The following is a 22,663-nucleotide window of genomic DNA, read 5'->3' as shown; positions in this document are numbered from 1 at the left end:
TAATCTGTTCGGATATTAAAAAAACATTTTTATAAAGATTGATAAAATTATTTTAAGTTTTATATTTTTTTATTAAATTATTTGTTTTTGAAAATCTGTAAGAGTTATCAAAATTTTGTTTTCACTATATTTTGCATTTACTTTTATTTGTTCAATATGTAATCCAGTTTGTAGTTAAAAATTTAACGTATAACATATATTTAATTATAATAAAAAAAATATAACATATTTAATATAAATCTGAATTTTGCAATCACAATTCGTCTGAAAAGTTTGGAGCGCTGCATTAGAGCCAAATAACAAAACTAATATAATGTTTATATAATTTACAACGTGATTAAAAGGGAGCCTTCCTTGTGATTTAGCCGCAGTCAGTTAAAATCAACGTAACATAATGAGTTAAAAGTTCTTTGTATCAATATTATAAGCGCTTTGTTCTTATTATTTATTCTTGTGTTTTCGTGAGACTTGATGCAAAGCTTCTCCTTGTTTTCAGCGATATTCCTTTTCATAATATTATTTTCTATGCTAGTATTGCAAAGCTTTTTTCTTTACGAATTAAATTACAAGCAAGACTGTTGGTATTGCTTTTTATAGAATACACAACTTCTTGAAGTAAACATCAGTTTTTATAAAATATATATAACGAAACAGAGTTGAAGCCACGCGCACTAGAAACAAGTAGTTTTTGTTTTGCTTTTCTTAGCGGTATCGTTAATAATTATTTCTTAATATTTATGTCTACAACGTTGATGAAATTCCTAATAAAAAGCTATTGCTTTTTAAGATGCTGAGAAGAGAGTGAGCTCAGTGTAACAACATTTCTTTCTCTTACGTTTAAATTACTTACGTTTTAATTCGATACAAAAGGATTTTAGAACATTATCGCTTAACATTTTTAAATTAATAAATACAATTATTTTGAATTGCTCTTATTTTTTTTATTGAATATTTTTTAACATTTCTTAGTATTATTTCTTTTAAGTGTTTGAACCTGGTTTAGAGGATTTACTGGTTTACGGAAATGAATTACAGTATAGTCTGTTACAAAGCTCTCCAATTGAATTGTTTGCATGTTCGTAGTAAATTGTTTTTTATATTAACCTAAATAAATGCAAAAGCAATTTATTTGTTATTTTTTAATAAAATTATATAAACTAACACCAAAACTTTAGGTGAGAATTAATTGTATGACGTAACAATACGTTTGCTTTATTTTATCCGAAAGCTTTTTGTGTTTAGAAATGTTACATTTAAAATAAACGTTTATTTTTCGTTTATACTAACAGGTGCGCGAACCGAAGTGAAAATTTTGTTTAATACTAAAATATGTTCATCCGCTAATCCGCAACGAAGCAGACGTGTTAAGAGCGACTCATGCAAAAAGAGTACACTTGACTTTTTATTCATGACTCCTGACGGTACAAAACATATAAAAAATAAGCCTCTATTAATTTGTTTCCAAAATAAAGTATAAAATTATATTATCTTTTTAAAATATTTCAATTGGTGCCGCAGTTATTTAAGTTCACATTTGCAATAAATATATATATTTTTGTAAGATTATTCTCTATTTTATTTTAGTAAGAACATTAAAACTCAGTTCGCTAATTAATAAGATTTCTGAATAATCGTTATAGAGTAACTTTCATCACCCAGTCCGTTTCTTAAGTTATGAATTATAATCTAAGAGAATAATGTATGACTGCCAGCACATATTTATGTTAGCTTGGAAAATAAAGTAAAATTTTATCTTGCCATAAAAATATCGTATCACATTCTGACAAAGATTGACTCGTGTTGTCTGGTAAATCAGTTTAGGGAAAAAAAGGAGTTTCATTAATGGACACGGAGGAGGTGAATTAGGTGAGCTAGGATTTGTCCACAAAAAGTTTAACAAGTTACATTTATCAAATATAAGTAATTGTATTTGTTTTGCTGTTGAAATGTTATGTGAGATTGTTTTTTTTTTCTATACATCAAGCACCTAGCGACTACTCGACCGCTTAAACTATATTAAATATTATATTAACATGTCTAAACATGATTGTAATATATGAGCTGTAAAAATTTCAAAAGCGGACAGAAGCCACTTTATTATTCATTAACGTAACTCCAGATCAGCTTTAATATTTTCTTTTACTATAATACGTATCACAACTATTCTTTTACCATATTTTCCATTTCAAAGTACATTTTGATGATTCCTAAACACTTGCTATATTGAAGAAGCATATTTTCAATTAATTTCCCTATGTACCACGTTTGATATTCACAAAGTAATATTATAGATATTGTATTTACTTTCTTTTTGGCTCTCACAAATATTTAGAATTAGAATATTTCGAGGAATAGTTAATAAAATATAATATTTTGTGACTAAAGTAAACGGTGTGGTAGGTCGCTGAACTAGATGATTAGTAGTTTTGTTACAACCTGTAGAGAGACGGATCAACATGAGGCGATCTCGGTGTTTCACATAATATATCTAATAGTCTACGATTTCTATTCATTCTATAACCAAATCATAAATACCTATTGTATCCATCTGACAATGTTTTCATCTTACAAGCTTTTGTACTTAAAGAACAGCTGATGTCACTATCGGTTGGGTACAACGATGTGCCATTGTTGAAAAGATTGATGGTCATATTGTCCAGCCGGCTCAGTGAATTGCACTTGATGAATATGTCTTGTCCGACAGATACGTATGTCACAGAGCAAAATATGATTTATGTCGATCATATTTATGCTCGTTAGAAAAATAGGACCTAAAATTTATTCAATTAAAAGAAATTCAAGCACCTTGACAATTATGAAATTAGCTTGTTTCCTCAAAGAAGATAAAAAAGAATATTGTTCAAACAACCCTGTTCATTATTGTTTTGTTGTATTTTCTTATAAAAATTGCAATACGACATAGTCAATTCACTTAGCCGTCCATCCTGCCTTATATTCAAAACTTGCCAACTTAATACGACGAGATACTATCACGAAAGTTCCATTACCAATGCTTCAGTACACCAAAACGCAATACTGAAACTTTCGGTAAAATCAGCCGTGCGAGATTCCGCCGTATTGTGTGCGCTGAAATGTCAAATTTGGGTCACTGGATTCGTGCATTGTTCGTATTTAGTCGACGCTATGAGGAATCATGTTGTCCCGTAAACTCGCTAACCATGTTAGCAACTAGCTAAAGAGCGTATAAAGTGTGACCGAGATGGCATAACGGCTCCCTCGGCTAACAACTCTTCTCTAATTCGATTGCTCGAAGCGTCAGTTCAACAAGCTTAATGAAAAATTTACTTACATTCTCATAGGCGACCATAAAAGGTATTTACTTTCAATTTAACTATATATTTATTTATTATATAAAATGGGAACATTATTGATTAAATGAATACTCGCGACGGTTTTAGATCTCATTACATTATCGATAATATTTTGGAAGACAAATTATATTATTATAAAAACATTTATTGTGAAAAACCATGTTTAGAAGTCTTACAGATTTGTAATAATAACACACAAACTTACAATATAATCACAATGGGTTTTGGGGATTAATTATAATAAGAACGGCTGTACAGAATACTCATCATTAGTAGCAGATCATACAGGTTTCTCCTTATGTAAGTTGAGACCTTAGTGAGTGCGCAAAGCGTTAAGATTGTTAGTGGGATATTCTGATGACTCTTCTAACGTAAGATTTTCTCAAGTGCGACGTACAGGTCCTAGGTCGTTAGGAAAGCGCAATTTGCTAGCTAATTTGCATTTTCGATATAGATGTTTAATAAGCTCACAAGTTTCAACGTTGTAATCTTCGCTCGTGTTCTAAAGGCGGTATAAACCAGTTTGAACCACATAGAGCCGGTCGGAACTAGTTTTACGCTGATGTTCTCGGAGTTTATTTTGTGTGAAGCTTGACGTAGGTGCGCTTTGTGGCAACCTGGGGATGGTTAGATTTTTTGAGATCACAATTTTTTTAATAGAAGAGTTTAAAAATCAAGTGAAAGTTTTTTATTTAAATTAATGAGTAACAATGTTGTAACTAAAAGCTGTTTTGGAACGTTTTACGATTAAAAATGCGAACACAGCGCTATCATATTAAGAGATAGTCTAGTTTGGCGGTCCTTTGTAAAAGTTTAACTGTTTGCCGCTAGATGGTTCTAGTTTACTTATAATATAAATTCCAGTTTTTTAAATAAAATCTTTTTATTATTAATTCGAATTTACCCAGATTAGAAAAACGACTTAAAATGTACATATTTATATAATAAACATTATCTAAAGTTTTACTCGGGCCAAAGATTATTTGAATTATAGAGTAAAACTATTTTGCATTATCAGAGAATACAATATTTTTTATATCAAAGCATGTTATATAATTTTTAAATAATAAGAATTTAATATGCGCCAAAATGCGGGAGTTATCTATTTAATATTTTTTGTTATACACTAAAAAGGATATTACAATACAGACGAGATATAATATTATTGCAGGTACAATAAGGTATTCTTATCGGTACACAGAGATTTCTTCAAGGGACGTTATTCAGAGGAAGACAAGATAACGTTGATACGGATGAATTGCAATGTATTTTAAATTATATTGTTGTGAGAAACAAATCAATGAAAAAAATTATACGTGATATGTCTTTTACGTGATGATGTTTTAAAAAATAAAAAAGATTTTATTACAGATGGAACAAAACTAGAGGTTCTATTTTTTAATAAAAGTTGCTGCAAAATAAAGTTAAAAATAACAAATTAATAAAAAGACAATTTTCATACAATGTACAAGGATGAGTTTTGGCTTAACTTTTAACATTCTCTTCATGTCTTCACAATTACTGAAATTAAAATTTATTTTCCTTGAGTTAGTTTTTATATTTATTTTAAGCAACGTTTTTGAAAATAATTATGTTCCCTACAGTTCGTATATTAGCAATCTTAATAACTGGCACACTAATCTCAGCACATCGTTTCCGCTTTGTTTTATGGTAAATAGTGCCAATCCATAATTTATTCATTACGGTATGTGGCTATTAGCGTCTAAGTATATCTAAAGATCCTGTTCATCTTGTGTACTTGCTTTAATTATTTTAGAAACAATTATGGCATTGTACTAAAAGAAAAACGGAGATAGGTTCTTCTTGAACTCTCACATTACATAAATCTATTTTATACAAATATTCTGTACTAGGCCGGTGCTGTCCCTGTTAAATTAGTCTACAAACAAAACTACACTATTAAATGCGGCTATGCGGTATCATCTAATAATCCTTACTTTTATTTTCAACCCCTATTAGAGCGACTTCGCAATAAACTATAAATTATAGTAAACAGTGGTGCTAAATTACAGCCATTTTCTATGTTTATGTTAGAAGCTAGAAACAAAAGCTACAAAAAATTCAAATCATATACTATTAAAAATTATTTCCTTTAAAACAAGAATAGGAGAAAGATAGAGTAGAGTAAAACATACTTAGTATATGAAGGCTTATAACTTCTACGTGATAGTTTACAATGAAAATGGCTCGATTATCAGACGACGCTTTCAGAACTCTGATAGCTTTTGGTCGTTGGTATTTTCATACGTTCATTCTTTTGGTCGTTGGTATTATTTAAATAAATCAGTCAGATATTTTGATTTATCTTTGTCTGGCGTCCTTTCGAACAGCAAATTTATTTTCTTGTTCTTTTATATAAAGAAATGATAGCTTGTAATATATTCCAGGTTTTGAATTGCCAGAAATATATATAATACTTCTGATAACACATTTGTTATAAATAATGTACTAAAGGCAAGTACCCCGTACTGCCAACAGTTGGGAAACAACGTAGCTCTGAAAGTTGGAGGGGTTATCTACCGAGGAACATGGGTCGCACCTCAAGGCTGCAAATGGAATTTGTTTTTAAATCGGCCTATTACAATATTCTTCAGCACTTTGGTCCATTAAGCTGTAGAATTACATAAGCTCCATTTTTTTTTAACATTTCTTTTTATCATCATCATCATCATCAGCCACTGCCGAACAGAGGCCTCTCCAATTGCATGCCACTGAGATCGGTTTTCGGCTACTCGCATCCAGCTCCTGCCAGCCATCTTGCGCAAATCGTCACTCCACCTTGCCTGAGGACGTCCTACATTACGTTTGCCGAGACGCGGTCTCCACTCAAGAACTCGTTTACCCCAACGGTTGTCGGTTTTGCGGCTAATATGGCCATCCCACTGCCACTTCAGCTTGCTAATCCGGTGGGCTATGTCGATGTCTTTGGTTCTCTGCCGAAACACTTCATTTCTGAGGCGATCCCTCAGAGAAACGCCGAGCATAGCCCATTCCATAGCTCGCTGAGCGACTTTGAGTTGGTGAACTAGCTGTACGGTTAGTGTCCACGTTTCGGCACCGTAAGTCATTACGGGTAGGACGCACTGATTGAAGACTTTCGTCTTTAGGCATTGTGGGATCGACGATGTTAAGACTCGGCGTAACTTCCCAAACGCTGGCCTACCCAGCTGAACTCTTCTACTCACCGCGTCCTCGAAATTGTTTCTACCCAACTGCAATACTTGCCCCAGATAGACATTTTTTTGAACAACTTCGAGAACGACATCGTGGACTGCAATCGGTTCCGGTAGAACATGTTCATTGAACATGACCTTGGTTTTGACCAAGTTCATCGGTAGGCCGATGCGTATAGAGGAGTCAGCCAGGTCATCAAGCATCTGTTGTAGGTCTTGCAGCGTTTCTGCCATAATAACAATGTCGTCTGCAAATCGCAAGTAAGAGATGTGTTCGCCATTGATGTTGATACCCCGTCCTTTCCAGCGCACATTTCTTTTATGTATCGTTAATTTGTCAAGTATTTTTCTTAAGAACAAATTTTAATCAGCTGAAATAGAAAGTTTGGTATAAATGACTTTTTTTCATTAGTAAAAAAAAACTATTAAATTTATTCTTTTTTTTTAAATATGATAAATTTGACCTATCAAAGTTATTATTTATAGGAATAATAAGTTTTTTGAGAGATTCTTAACTTTAAAATAATATTATTTGTATAACATATCCACAATACTTATGATATTAAGTGTTATAGATTTTTATTTATGAAATTTTATTGTTAAAAAAACCTTTTATTTCATATAATACCAAGAATATATTTTTTTAAGAAATATATCTGAAATTATTATTGTAGGGGATTTTTTAAAAGAATTTTTGTAATCAACAATCGTCTTCATTTGGTACAAGGCAAAGAATAAAAAAATCTTTTGAACAAAAAAATTAAATCATTTCAATACTTTTAAAGATGAAAGAAAAAGATATAATATAATACCTAGTTTTTCTATGTAATGTACTATATGTTAGTCGTATCCACATGGGAATACTAGAATATATTTAATTTAGATGAGTGATGTGAAAAAATCACTTAAGCTTTCCCGCAAAATATTTATTCAGAACACCTCGCGGGTTATTGATGACACTATTTTTAAAAAGGACGAACAAAAATTTCAAATCAATCGATTTTATAAAAAAACATTTTTTTTTATGCGGCAATTTTATTTTAATATAGAATAAAGTATTAAAAATAAAAAAGATATATATTTCAATATGACATATAAAACGAATTGTTAAAATAATCTTAATTTGTTAAAGATCAATTTTCTTTTTGATACATTTTTTTATTTCCTTGCATAATGATAATATGCAATTCAACATTCCTTCCTCATAGTAATAAAAGTCTAAAAAACCTATGCGTACAGCGAAAATTTTTTTTGTTATATTGTCATTTGATTGAAATTTATTAGCATATTTTTTATTTACTAGTTAATATCAAACCGAAGCAACTGTGACGTATAAAATATAACATAATAAAATTTGGACAGTGACATGTGAAAGTTCAAATCACTTTAATTTAATCTTACAAATAGCAGCTAAGTAACATGAGCATTATTTTTAAGAGTAAATAAATTTAAATGAAAACGTATTTTGTGTTCGCAAGATAATTGATGTTTGTATATGAATTTATCGACATAAATCCTCTGGAAGTGAAAAACTGCTGAATAAGTTGGTATGTTATTTAATATTTACACAAGTAAGTCTGAGCAAATCAAATGTATTTGTGGTTTTATAGTTTTTATTCTTTCTAACTCACGTATTTATACGTTTGATAAAAAAATAATCAATTTAAATGTATTCCTTATAACTCAGTAATTTTAATAACTAATTAAATAGTTCGCGTTCTGATATTTAAAAACTTTCTTCAAATAAATTATATTAACGCTTGCAGAATGAAAGCTCACAACAAGCTTAAATTGTTAAAATTATTTCCGTCTTCAATTCCCGTCTGGCAATCGAGTTAGTTCCGTAAATACAAGACTGCAGTCCACTTAATGCTGTAACTGAACAATTACCAAATTGGGTTTCAGAAGTACAATCTTTAATATTTTGATTTTAATGAAATCTCAAACCTTATTCAGTAGAATAGTTATTATTAATTAAAATTGGATAAAACTAGGAATAATAAGTGACATTCAGTCGCTTCAGCTTCTCTCTACCTATAACTATGCTTATCATTAATTTTTCCATTATTATTTTATACAAAAGCTCTTAATGGAAGAAAAGTTATTTTGCGATTGAACACGTAATTTTAAGACATATTAGATATCAATGACATTAGATATTATCTTTAATTACAAGCTCTGCTATAATCAATAACAATTTTTTTTTTAAACTGTTGATAAATATGAAACTAGTATTTTTCGGATGAACTACGCGTGATTTATTTTTGTAAAAAACTACATACTCCCGACGTTTCGGTTACTTTTCAGCAACCGTGATCACGGGCAGACCAGATGTGATCACGGTTGCTGAAAAGTAACCGAAACGTCGGGAGTATGTAGTTAAAAATTATAAATGCGTTGTAAATCCGAAAAATATTAGTTTTATTTCAATTATATTATGATCTTTTAACCATATTTTGTAAAGAAAAATCTAAAGTTATTTTTACACAGAAAAAGAAGATTGAACATTTAGCTTTATACTCACTATAGTTTTGAACTGTTAAAAATATAATTTTGTTGATTTAGTCAAAGACAACTAGTTCAGTGATTATTTTGTATCTCCCACAATTTTATGCCCGCATTCACTTTATACATAGATAAATAATTTTCATTATATATTCGTACTTATTATTATGTGTATTAACTTCACCCCACCTAACCTTGTTTTAGAAAAATTCAAAGTTGGTATATCTTTGAGGCAATTTGTAATATAATAAAATGTTAATTAAGACTAAAGCATATATAAACTTTTCTTGTGCGCTCAAAACTAACTTGTTATACGGTAGCGAAACTTAAAGTTAAGAAATATCATTATTTTATAGCATTCTCGTAAACTCACACAATTTATCGTCGTAACTTATTAATAGTTCTAGAATATTCGAATGGAACAGAGAGGAATATATTTTATTCCACGACATTTGGAATCCAGTTTATGGATATTTCTTAATGAAGAATGTTCTTTTATTTAGGAGAATAGTAGTGTGATATAGTTTATTCAAATGTTTTTAACGGAAGTTCCCCGACCTCTTCCCACAGCTTTCATCGTTTGTTTGTAAGCTATTTCTCCAAATTTTCTAACAAATGTTCATACATTTTGGCCTGTAGGATTAGTAATTCTCAAATACTTTGGCTTTTCGTACACCAGTATAATTGATTATATGTAACAATATACATTTAAAAGATCTGTCATTCTGTATTTTGAAACTCCTTTGAACTGGAATACCATATAACCCAGATAAATTAATTTATTGATGACGATAAATTCAAATAGTCTTCTACAAACTTTTAGAGCATTCCCTCAAAGAGTTGGTCTCCTTAATTTTCTTTCGGGCGACAGATAGTTATTAAATTAGCAAACTACCCTTCAACGAAGTAGGTTAAACTTTGCCAAGTTGAGTCAAACAGACACTTGGCCTTTGAGTACACTGAATTTGCATTAAGCTTTGATACTTAGCACTTTACTTCTATCTTTATTATTTAATCTTTAAAAAATATTGAATCATTCTCATCTTATCCATGCACTTACCCATCAATGCAATTGTATGATTCCGTAGATAATTTGTCAAAACAAGGAGTGATGTTTCTGGGAATGTCTGCAGTATATTCCAATATTCCAACAACATTGTCTGAATATTTGTCATCTCTCAAAGAATAACATGTGGAGAACATAAATATAAAATATTGAAGATGGTAAGAATTTTTCTCGCGTCCAGACCGTTTTATACATGCACGCAAAACGGATCGAAGTAGTTTGTTATGTGCAGTGGACGAGACAATAGCTTGTGTTGCATTTTTATGTTTTATATTCAAATAAAAATTCTGGAATCCCAATATGAAAGACCCTAAAAAGTTAGATGTCAAATTAACCGTGGACTACGAGTATTATTAGAAATAATTCCCACTGTAAAGTTACAAAAACAGAAACAAACTGGACATCTACTATTAATAGCTTTAAACAAAAACTATCACTCGAAAGATGAAGCAGAACGGTGGACCAAAAATATATATATGTCTCTAACACAATTAGATGCATAAAACGGGACGCTTAAAATGAATGTCACTTTTAGAAGTGGTTATTGAACGAAAAATAACTAAAAAGTCGTTGCTTTAATTAAAAATGGACTTTATGTCGTGAGTTGGAAGGTTGAGTGTATCGATTATTGTCAGTATTTTGTAAGTTTGTTTTGTAACACAAAATAGAGACAAACGACATTGATATTGCCAGTTAACTCTGGTAAGGATTAGTGAAGCTTTTTTAACCAGAATCTAGTGTTGTTAGGGAATCGATTTTAGCTTTTTAATTATGTTTTTGATCGCCGTCTATCAGAAACAGGTATGTAAAAATACAATTTTCAAGGATTAAAAAATTAAAGTGCTGTTGTTATATAGTTAATATAATTTATGAATTATTTGTATGTCATCTATATTAGGTTACGATTTTTGTCCAAGATTCAAGCAAAGAAACGATATTAGCAAAGGAAATAATAACTCATCGAATAATTTGTCCAATTTTTGTTACATGCTGTTCGTATAGAATCTTAGACGAGTCAATCAGTGTCTATAAAACTTAACACTATCACTAGTTACCATAACAATTAAAAATAATATAGTTCATAATTATATGGAACTGATGGAGACTGACTTTTATATATGAAACATAAATGGAAGATATAAGAAGTAAAAAAACAGTAATGTATACCTTACGTGGTTGCGGATGAGAGCAGAGATGTTCTATGAGATAGCCCACTAACTGTCACATCAATAATGCTCATAAGCAGAGTTATATAAGATTTATCAATCGCAAACCAGTTCAGTAAATTATAAAAACAATGAGAGCTGCAAACACTATTAGAGAACTTGTACCGTTCACCGAAATGGCTCATTAAAATGAATTATGCACGCTGTTCCGACTAATTATGTATTGTCATATATCCCGTGATGCTCGCTGTTTGCAAAGCGAGTGTCCGTTTTCATTGTAGCAAGATATTTTAAACGAATTACTTTTGGCTACTATCAACTCATGTGAAACTAAATTGATATGATAGCATCCTCTTTGTATACATATAGTTATATATATCGTAGACCTGAATTACAGTTTAGTAGGTTACTTGTTTAATGTAAAATTTCGAAAACTATTTAAGGTCTTGGGGGTTGTGAAGATTGACAGCGACAGTTAATACGGAGACGGACGGATTTAATACGGAGAGGGCCATTGAGGGCGGCTTTGGCCACTCACGAGATTTTTTGAAGCTTTGTTCTGTACCAAAACCGTGAAACAAGTATGGCTTTCGAAGGTTTATATAAAGGTTTTGTATCGCTCTGCCTTTTTTGACGCCGGGATTTTAAAATTTGCTAGTAGAATATTTGGTACACGTTTAAAGAGTACAGTCCGTTTTTTTCCTAATAAAATTGCGAACAAGACTAATACAAACTAAATAAATGAAACATAATATTTTATTTGTGTAATTGACAGAATCTTTCTGTTTTATTATTTTAAATATATGTATAATGTGAACGCGTCTCACTCGTGAATGTGATAAAATATTGCTGGATTTTATTTCAAATGTTTTCAAAGGATGTTTTTCGTTTCACATTTATGCTGTTTATTTTTTTAATTTTGATATTTTTTGATTAAATATCAAAATTGATAAAGCTACATAAAATGTCTCAGCTCGTCAGCGTATAATTAAACATAATATTTTTTTCTTTTATGATTTTAATTTTTGCTCATTTTATATTAAAAAACGGTTATTATACGAATGCTATCCTAAAGCTTACTGTGAGAAGACAAACACAAGTTAAAACTCGAACACAAGTTATATTAATGACTGCATTTATTTTTCATTTACAAAAACATTATATTTATTTACTAGGAATTCTCGAAAGCCATAATAAATAGCGAGTAATAATGCAAACGCAGTTTAAATCTGGTCTCATTCATCCGACAGCTTCGACCTCACGTGTCACCATCGTATATATGGGTTTTATTTTCAGTGCAGCCTTGTTATAGACTGTAGTGTATAAGTTCAGGGTTTGATTTTTTTGCCTGAGGTAATTGATACAGTATTGAGACACTTTGAATATTTATTATTTTATTATATTTATGGGACTACTTAAAATATCATATAACTAGTGAGACTACTCATTCCGCGGAACTATCACCAGAAATTTTCTTTTACTACAACAAGGCTATTTTCAAAATTTTCTTGGAAACGCTCAAGGTCTAGCTCACGTTCAATAATATTTATTTGTAAAAGTATGTTGTGTTGTAACAATTAAATCAGATAAGTATTTCTTATAAGAACCGATCAAAATGTTGGTACTTCGAAGAATTATTGATTTGGCCTACATCGGTAAGCTCTGTTTGCACATTTACTAGACATATCATTGATACTTCATAAATTAGTGAAAGAAATATGTAAATCGAATTAATTAATTCAGTTTAACGCAATAAATACCGCAGTGATTTCACCTCTGAATAATAATAATATTCATGTATTAGTTAAATTAAAACTCTCCAACTGTGTTTTTATTCTGGTCATTAAGACTTCTAAAGTAATCAGATATCACAAGGCGACAGGGAATATAACCCTGCGAAGTAGTTTCTTAAAATATAAGCATGCGTTCATTAAATTTGATAATTCGGTTTTAATCTATAAATTGTTGGAATCATATAAAATAGTAATTATATTATATCAAATAAATAAAATAAGAATTAATGTTACTATATTACTTATTAATATAAATAATTTTCCATCTCTAGTCATTTAAAAATAAAATTAAAATAAAAAATTGAAATCTAAACATAAAATTTGCAATTAATCGTTTGGAAACAATAACATTCTATATTATTTAAACTATCCGTCCTTATTATACATCATAACACTCGGAAGTTAATAACATTCAGTTGTGAGTAATACTTTAATGTTTACTAGAAAATACGGCTGTCGTAAAACACTGCACGTGATACCAGAAGGAATGATTTTGAAACATAAAAGTAAAGGTAACAACGTTTTTATTTGGTCGGATTACATACAAAGTCATGAATAACAAATTGCAACATTGTTACAGTCTCATTGTGTTTGCTTTCTCGTAATTGAAGGTTTGATACTGATTGCATTCACTTTTAAAACTGTTGTTCATTGCTGTTCATTCCAATACATACCGTTTTATATATTTAAAGTGAAAATTTGATTTCGTTAGTAAAATATGAGGTATAAGTGCCGACAAGATACAAATAATAAAATTTAAAACGTTTTGTGAGTGAAAAACAATTTTTTCCATTATTAAAGTCAAACAAATGTGAGTAACGGCACAGCATTTGCCAACACTAGAACGAGTTTACGGCATTCGTCAGTCAGACGTAGCCCCCGTCGGGGCGCCAAAATAAATAATCCCTAAACATTTTTCTTAGTAATATTTCCAACATAAACTATTCATGGACGTGAAAAATGAAGGTAATACACATTTATCTTTTTATAGTTGACGACATTCGGAATGGTGTCATTCTATCAAGAGGAAATTACTCAACCTTTCTGAGGAACTCGTTTGACACGACGTTATAGACTAAATAATGGCAAAACAGCGTAAGTTATGATTTATGAGAAAATAAATTATTTATTTAGAAGAAATAAACAGCTTCAAAGAAACAATCAGTCGGTAGATTATACTCATAAAGTTTTTACTAATAAAGTGAATGACATTTTAATGTTATTTTTCATACCGCGACATTATTGCTTAAGCGGCGATAAATAATCAAAAGACATAAAAGTTGATTGTTTAATCGCAATCAATAAAGATGTTATCATATTAAAAGTAATTTCGAAACTCCAATTTCCATAGTTTAAAAATGTACTCAGTAATTTGTTATCAATGGACGGTGTTTTAAATATGAGACTTCTTACATTTAACGATCATACAATAACGAATCGTGTGATATAAATCCAACATATTTATGATGTAGAACAAGTGCACATGGCGAGCGGACCGCGGTCGCTTGATTAATAGTCGAATTACCAACACCTCCTGCGCTTAGACCACTTTACACATTCGTATATCAATTATATTCAGCCATTGCGGTTTTCTATTTCCTGTGTATGTTACTATGACTTCTAATATTAAACACTTTAATATATAATATGAATGTCATTTACATAATTTAATATTTATCATCATATAATCATTTAATGGCAACAATGATCTGTCAGAATTTATGCCGCTCGTGACAGATGATCGTATTAATCGTCCTTCACACCTGCAAGGCACCTGTTCAATACAATATGAACACCATCAATCAGTCGAAAAAATATACTTTATTATAATACTTAAAAGTACCAAAAATTACTGGATTTTAAATAGCAATTTTAAATTTGTCTGGTAACTATAAGATAACCGAGCTAGCTCTAACTTTGAATAAATAAAGCTTAATACAATAAAACGGAAAATAATTTCCACACTCCACTGACCCAGTACGTCCATACAAAGTGTATAAATTAAAAAATGGCCCTGAATAATTCTTTTAATGCCATAAAATTCGCTGGAGTGGTTATCTCGTATAGCGTCAGTGCAGTTGCATTTCTCATACAGAGACAGATAACATTGTGACAAATAGGTGGATTTCGGTATTCAGGGTTCCGCAAAATATTCCAATTGATCGATACGTTTAGGCGAGGCACAGTTTAAATTTATAGATGAATTAATGTGTTTTTTCTTTAATATTAGGCGCTACACATAGAAATAATAATCGTAGAAGTATTATACGATTCCCATTCTATCTACGCCTCACTCAATTGGGTAGTATCTCTACACTTTTGATCCTATATTAAGATAGATTAATAAATTCTCGTAATGATAATAACTTTAAAGTTGTATAATAATTATCAGTCAGCTCCAGCTTGTCCATTTTTTAACCACGGTTATTAATAAACGTTGGAGAGATAGTCCAAAACTGTGAATGATATATTGCGAGGGAAATTAATCATGATGTTTTTAATGCAATTAAAATAATGGACATGATAAATTACTCATGAATAGTAAATAAAATATTTTGTACCTTAAATGATAATGGTAAATATGTATTAAATCATTAATGTCTGAATGTGTTTTTTTTGTTACGTACGATACTTATATTCTGCTTCTTTGAATTTCACTTTCCGATTTACTTCAATTTCCGATATTCTGTTACGTCACAAAATGAAAAGTAGTCAACTGTCCCATATAGGTGTAATATTATCAATATACAATAAAATGTATGAATGATGATTTTAATTATTATCGATATACATAAAAGTAGATGAATAAACCTTATATTTCATGATAATGTAATAATTTCAACTGTTTGATTATATGTTTATGCATCGCTTGTTAAGGACTTCCTATTCTATGTAAACAAAAATGTTGTATAAATTTTCATAACAAATGAAGCGAAACTTAAAATTATATGATGATATCTTGAATGTTCAAAAATATAACAGGTAACCTAATAGACATGTGGCAGTTGTACTTTAAATTTATTTACTAGATTTGTAGTAAAATGACTTGAAATTATTTCATTTAAATAAGTTTGACCCACACGAAACTCTGTCTACATTTCTGGAAGTATTTCTCCTTCGATACATAAAAAGTTTTTAACAAACTCTAGTGCAAAACTTTTTTGAAATTGTCGAAACGACCCTAGTGCTTTGCTGACTGGTTGATTAGTAGTACGGTTTGGTTTTCCAAATGAGTCTCGTTATAAAAACCAGCGTCTCATGGGAAGTTTGTCATGTTTAGCAGGAAAATGTTTGGGTGATATGATTTTTTCATTTTTCCGTTTCCTTCCGCTTTCTTTATGATATCAACATTATTTTCAGTGCACAAATACTGCTTTTATTCGCTTAGTGACAATATTCTTAGTTAACAGGAACAGGATTATATTATACTATTAACTGTTCCTTTTAGCACTAGATATCATTCAATGAATGAATCTAAGGCAAGTTATTTCTCATTCATCGCAGTTCTATGGTACTTATTAACTATTCTATCAACGTTTACACTTATATTTTTATTCCCATGAAAATTTATTAACTTTCTAAAACTATTTCTTTCTTTTTAATATTGCTGTGTCTGCTCTATCTTGCATTCTTAATAAGTTACAGTTCTTATCAGCAGCAAATATTTCTGGACATATTGGATTGCTTCTTTCATTCATATTTTACGTGGAGTAATGAGAACTAAGATTTTAAAACTAATTTATCTGATTATTACGCGTATTTTATTATGTTAAAAACTACATACGCCCGACGTTCCGCAGGAGGACGAGCAGTGAATGCAACTGAAAATTCAGAACACGTCGGGAGTATGTAGTTTTAAAAATAATAAAATACGCGTAGTAATCCGAATAATATTAGGTGCATTTACATGGAGTGTTCATTAAATTTTTTCGTTGTAATAAATTCGGGTTTATTTATTTACATAATTTAAAAGGTAAGTTAAAGGACATTGATAAAGTTTTTAACTTTAATTTTTCTTTAAATATCAAATAATAAATTTTAGACTTTGAGCTTTAGTTAAGAATCTTCTTTGTTTTTTATTAATAAAATCTGTACAGCGCTTCACTAATAATAATCACAATTTGCTTAAAAACCTGACTTTTTACTTACAAGCGACTGAGCATATATTCCTCACTTATTTCCATTTACGAACAACATGCATGTTAATAACAAGACCTGTAACAAAAACCTGAATTATACATTAATGAGGTGGAGTGGGGACACGAAGTTATAACTCAATAAATATCGAGCCTCAACTGTAAAGGAAGTCATACAAATAATTATTCCAAACTGGTGATTATAGTAAATCTGATCTGTAAAATTAAACACTGCAATTGCTAGGATATGCTTTATATTATTTGAATAGATGCATTATCATAAAAAAAATTCCTGGTAAGAACATTACTCTTGCTTCTGCAAAACTTGTTTCTTTTATATTTTTTCAATTGCAGATACAGCTTAAATAACCTCCACTTAAAATAGTCTTACATTTTTAAAAACAACCGTAACAACAGGACTTCGCTGTAAGCTACAATGTCTTTGCATACTAATACGATAAGAAAAAACGTATTTTTTCAAATCACCGTGCTTATAGGCTATGTTACTCAAATAATAGCGAACTGACGCCAGACGCGACAAACGTGACGAGTGTTGTTAACCCCCACACGACCCTGGGTTCTGAAAGAGGATCAAGTATCATTATTATATTTTGAAATAAGTTGACAAAAGCAATAAATCGGTTGGTAAGAGTCATCGATTTCATTTTTTTCTTAATGTTGTGATTTGGTGGTTATTACTGCAACGTAATTCAACATTATGTCACATGTTTGTGTTTACCTAGAGCTAACAACTTTTTAATTTTTAAATTACCATAGCTCCAAAAGCTTTTTTTATACACTAGCCATCAATACAAATATCTCTGTATTTCCGTTTGTCGAAAACGAAGATGAAATGTTGCAATAGCCTGATATACTCTAGGCAAACTACAATGCATAGCTGGTAGCTTGTATTCATCAAGATTATCTTGATTATACACGTCCAATATCTATACAAGCCAAGACTTGCAGAGCCTAATTTATAATACAGAACGACATAGCACAGGTGGTGGCATGGCCGCAAACACGGCATTAATAGATAGGATCCACGACCTACACCAGGTAATGTATTGTACCTTCATTAGTCGTATATCACATATTACAGAGCAGATCTCAAATACCGACTGCAAAACCAAGAAAATGCTGTATAGATCATTAAATATGCATTATGTTTGGGTTGATGACTGTACCTCAAAACAGTTTTAAATGATGTTATTGGTTTTGAAACAGATTTCATAAAAAACGTAACAAATAAATTAAGTTTTATTTTATGAATAATGTAATTTAATAAAAAAATAAAGAATTATAAATAATAAGAAAATGTATTTATTTTTATATAAATTTTTATTGTTTATTGAACACACAAAAGAAAAGTAAGAAAAAACTCAATGCATGAACACCGGTCACCTCAATATCGATTTTAAGGTCTAAACCTGACTTTTTTAAGAATTTTGGAATAAAAACTAACCAATACCTTATATAATGATTTAGTTTAACATAAATAATAAGAATAAACCACACACGAGTCACATTCGTTAAATAATTATTAATGATAAAAATCATTATTAATAAAACTATTTTGTTCAATTTTGATAATGTCGTCATCAAATTATTTATTGAACAAAAATAGTATTTCACGGACTTCTCAAAAAACAATTGTAGTTTAGATTTTAAAATAAAAATAAGGCGTATTAATTTGCACCGAATTTTGTAGATCGGAATCTATAAACATTGTAACTATGAATAATTTGTACTCTTCCTTAAGCTATAAGAACAGCTTAGGATCGAATTACGTCGTTTAGGATAGGAAGAACGTGTAAATCCCAACGGTGACATAAGGAAAGCCGCATGAGCTTTTGACGAAATACAGAAATGTGGTCAAATTTGCGCAAGCTAATTTTGGCCGTGTTTCATAGATGGTCAAGTTTATTGAGGTTGTCTTCAGTGATATTTATTATTTTGTTACAGTTTAATAAATTATTAAAAAAAGAAAAGAACTTGCTGACATAGTTGTGGTAGGAATTGAGTGAGTTGTCTGTCACCGAAGCAGTAGCCTGATTGATGAAACATTGACAAGTAACTTTTGATTCAGGTCTACAATAAGACCTTTAGCACAAAAATGATGCCACGAAGATAATATATGAAGCTGTACCGTCATAAAAAAGGACTCTTGATATGAAATGCCGTCTGCTGATTATAACAATCTGAAATGAAATATTTGATATATACTTCTGATATTAAGACCTCTAAAGAATTTTTTTGTTTCTGTAGTTATTAAAAATATTTTTAATATTGATATTGTTTAGTTCATTTGATAAGAATATTTTTTATACTTTTACATAAGAATAATGTTTGTATATGGACCCGGCACGCGTACGGTGAATCCATGGAATCCATGGAATTTAGTAATAGCAATGTTTCAAAACTTTCATATAGTAAATGAGACACTCAGACACTTAGTGTTCATACAGTGCTTGACAATATTAAAGAGAAACATATTTTTTTTGCAATTACAGACATTCCTGTTAACACAAAGATACTAGATGTACACAGTGAGTGTGACTGGTGAAGAGTCATTGTCTTGATGTACCGTTACTGTATATTCAATAAAATAATAAAAGTGAGGCTAACATTAAGCTAAAATGCTACACTTTAGATTAGTTAATATTAAGGTAATATATTATAAGTGCCCTGTCGCTGACAGATCCGGGGTGCACCAACATAGCGGCCGATGGCTTTCGCAGTGGTTTTAGTGAGTAGGGACCTGCCCAGGTCGAGTCTCACACATCCTCTCCGGCCCCACCAAGGCCGGTGAGACGGCTCGTAAAAAGAGTTTCCCTGCGTCATCAAAAAAAAAAATATATATATATATTATAAGATATAAATCTGATACTAAAAAGTTAAAAACCAGAATGTAGATTTAGAGAACCGAAAATATAAAACTAAGACTGATATGACCATTAATTAAATGTAGAAGGCTGATGTACATAATGAATTACAAAAATTTTGTATTGTTAGCAAAATAAAACTCACTCCATATTTCTCCCACTAAGGAGAGCATAATAAGGAGTGCAATGACAAGGATGTCATTCTTTTGGGAAACATTGAATCAAAGAACTTGTAAAACAGAATAATAAAGAATGATTAAGTGGTGTCAAGGAAATTAAGACTAGTGTTTATGAAGTTTGTTATTAGAATCTTACTTAATCTAAAAGTGTAAAATTTCTCACTTATATTCAAAAATATAACCCTGAAATTAATGAAATTAGAAGAAATAGCTAGCCAGACTTAAATATTCTTCATCAAAGACAGTCAAATGCAAGTCATAGTTATAATGTATGTAAGAACACGTAGATATTATTGCGTCATGTACTAACTTAATATTCCATATTTTCATTCAAGCGCACTCCGTATGAAATTATATTTCCGTTTTAAAATGGCAGTACTTCATTCTTATTTTCATTCCACACAAAGGCAAGAACACATTCATCTCATACGAAATGTGATAGCGGGGCGTTGACCAAAGCTTTGTGAATTGTGCATGGTCTGCAGTAGACTTTCGTTTTGATGCCCGTGTCCATTTATGCCCATTATTACAATTAAATTTAATATCACTAATGGAACTAAATATATATATATATTTAATCATCGTAATTAGTAATTATGAAAATCAAAAATAGGGATTCATTTATAACCTTCCCAAAGAGAATCTAATAGAAAGTAATACGCAATGTACTTTTTAAAAAATTGTCAACATATGTGTCTTATTTCCTTAGTGGTTATCTGTTCTACTCAACATAATTATATTATATCAGCTTCATACAGACCTGATGAGTCTTAACGTTACGAAACGTTCGTTTACTTCACTCAGTTAAGTCGCATGTATTTTTAATTATATCGTACATGTTTATTGTCTGCTCTGACGTTTAATTTAGTTTTATGAACGCACCAGTCATGAATGAGTTATAAGTTTGTGCCAAGTGAATTACACTTTCAACACTCGAGTTGATATACTGTTGTGACAATGATTAAAATCAAGTTACCTGGGCATTATTTCAGTTTGTTAACTGACAAGAAATCTGTTTGCATAGAAACAATTTTATTACGTTTGTGTGAGCAGTGAATAATGTTTACATGTTTATATTTTAGAGAGACGCAGTAATATGTTTTCCACTTTTTGCGACGTGCTTCCAGGTAAGTGAAACAAAAAAATTATGACAAAAAGGAAGCTACTAACTTGTTCTAATATAGAATTTGTAAAACTACTTATAATTTAGAATTTGTTAATAAAAGCCAGAGAACATTCACAATATCAGTTCTTTATTCCCTTACACACACTGATTTTTTAAATAGTTTATGTAAATATAATAATTTTTGCATATGATATTTTAAAGACGTTTGCAGAGGTCCAGTTAAAAGGGGCATGTGGAAAATTCAAGTTAAATGCATGCTATAACTCACTAGACTGCAGCTACAGCCGAATTGGCAACGATTTAATGATGACTCACTGAAAACAGAAATAAGAAGTAAATTATTCGGACAAATAAGTCGCATGCATGACTGTGATCACGTCGCCTTATTTTTTTTTTAAACATTATAATTGCAAACATTGTTTACATAATGTTTTTGTTTATAATATAGTACAAATGATAAAAAATTGTTTTATCCATTCGTTTACGTTCGGCGCTAAAATATTTTCTTTTATGTTTATATGAATATTTATTAAGATATTAATTTAAATGTCTGATGAATAATTATAATTATTAAGCTCAGATTATATCTACCATGAAACAAATGAATATTGTTTGCAATTTCAACCAGCCGTGTGTATGCTAAGTAATAGTACAAAATGTGGATTCTGTTGTGGTAATTAATGTAAAACGCTACTGGTTTCAAGCCGGAAAACCGGGCGTTATGTTTTGAACCCTTTTGTTCGAAGTTAAGTTCCGTAGTCTTTAGCCGGCTCGTTATTACGTATCTCAAGGAAACTTAGCTAATGGGTTTCCATTAATTTTTAAGAGCCTCGCTGAATTTAAATTTAATGTTTATCGGTTTTACCTTGTTTTATAAAGCATATCGGTTAATTCTATTGTGATATGTTTTTGGAAAAATATATAAATTTGTACAATATATTATTTAAATATATTTCATACATTATTTAAGTTTAAAGAATTATGTCTTGTTATTCATAAAAGGAACAAACTTTTTAATTCGTTCTTATTTTAAATGAAAAATATTTTAAATTGAGCAGTGTGTGTAACAAACGCACCAGGAAAAATCACGTGCGAATGTTCTCAAAATCAGAAATCGAAAACAACATAAAAACTAATGAATCACATTCATTACCAAAAATAGCACACAACAAACCGGTCTCCTTCGTCAACTGGAGATAGACGCTTAAATCAAATGAGCGCTTCCAAATCCCGAATTAAGTCTTTAAGCAGATTACTCATTGAAATTAATGATTTGAGTAC

The sequence above is a fragment of the Danaus plexippus genome, assembly GCF_018135715.1.
Source record: "Danaus plexippus chromosome 18 unlocalized genomic scaffold, MEX_DaPlex mxdp_35, whole genome shotgun sequence".
Taxonomy (NCBI): Eukaryota; Metazoa; Arthropoda; class Insecta; order Lepidoptera; family Nymphalidae; genus Danaus; species Danaus plexippus.
This window is presented reverse-complemented; position numbering follows the sequence as displayed.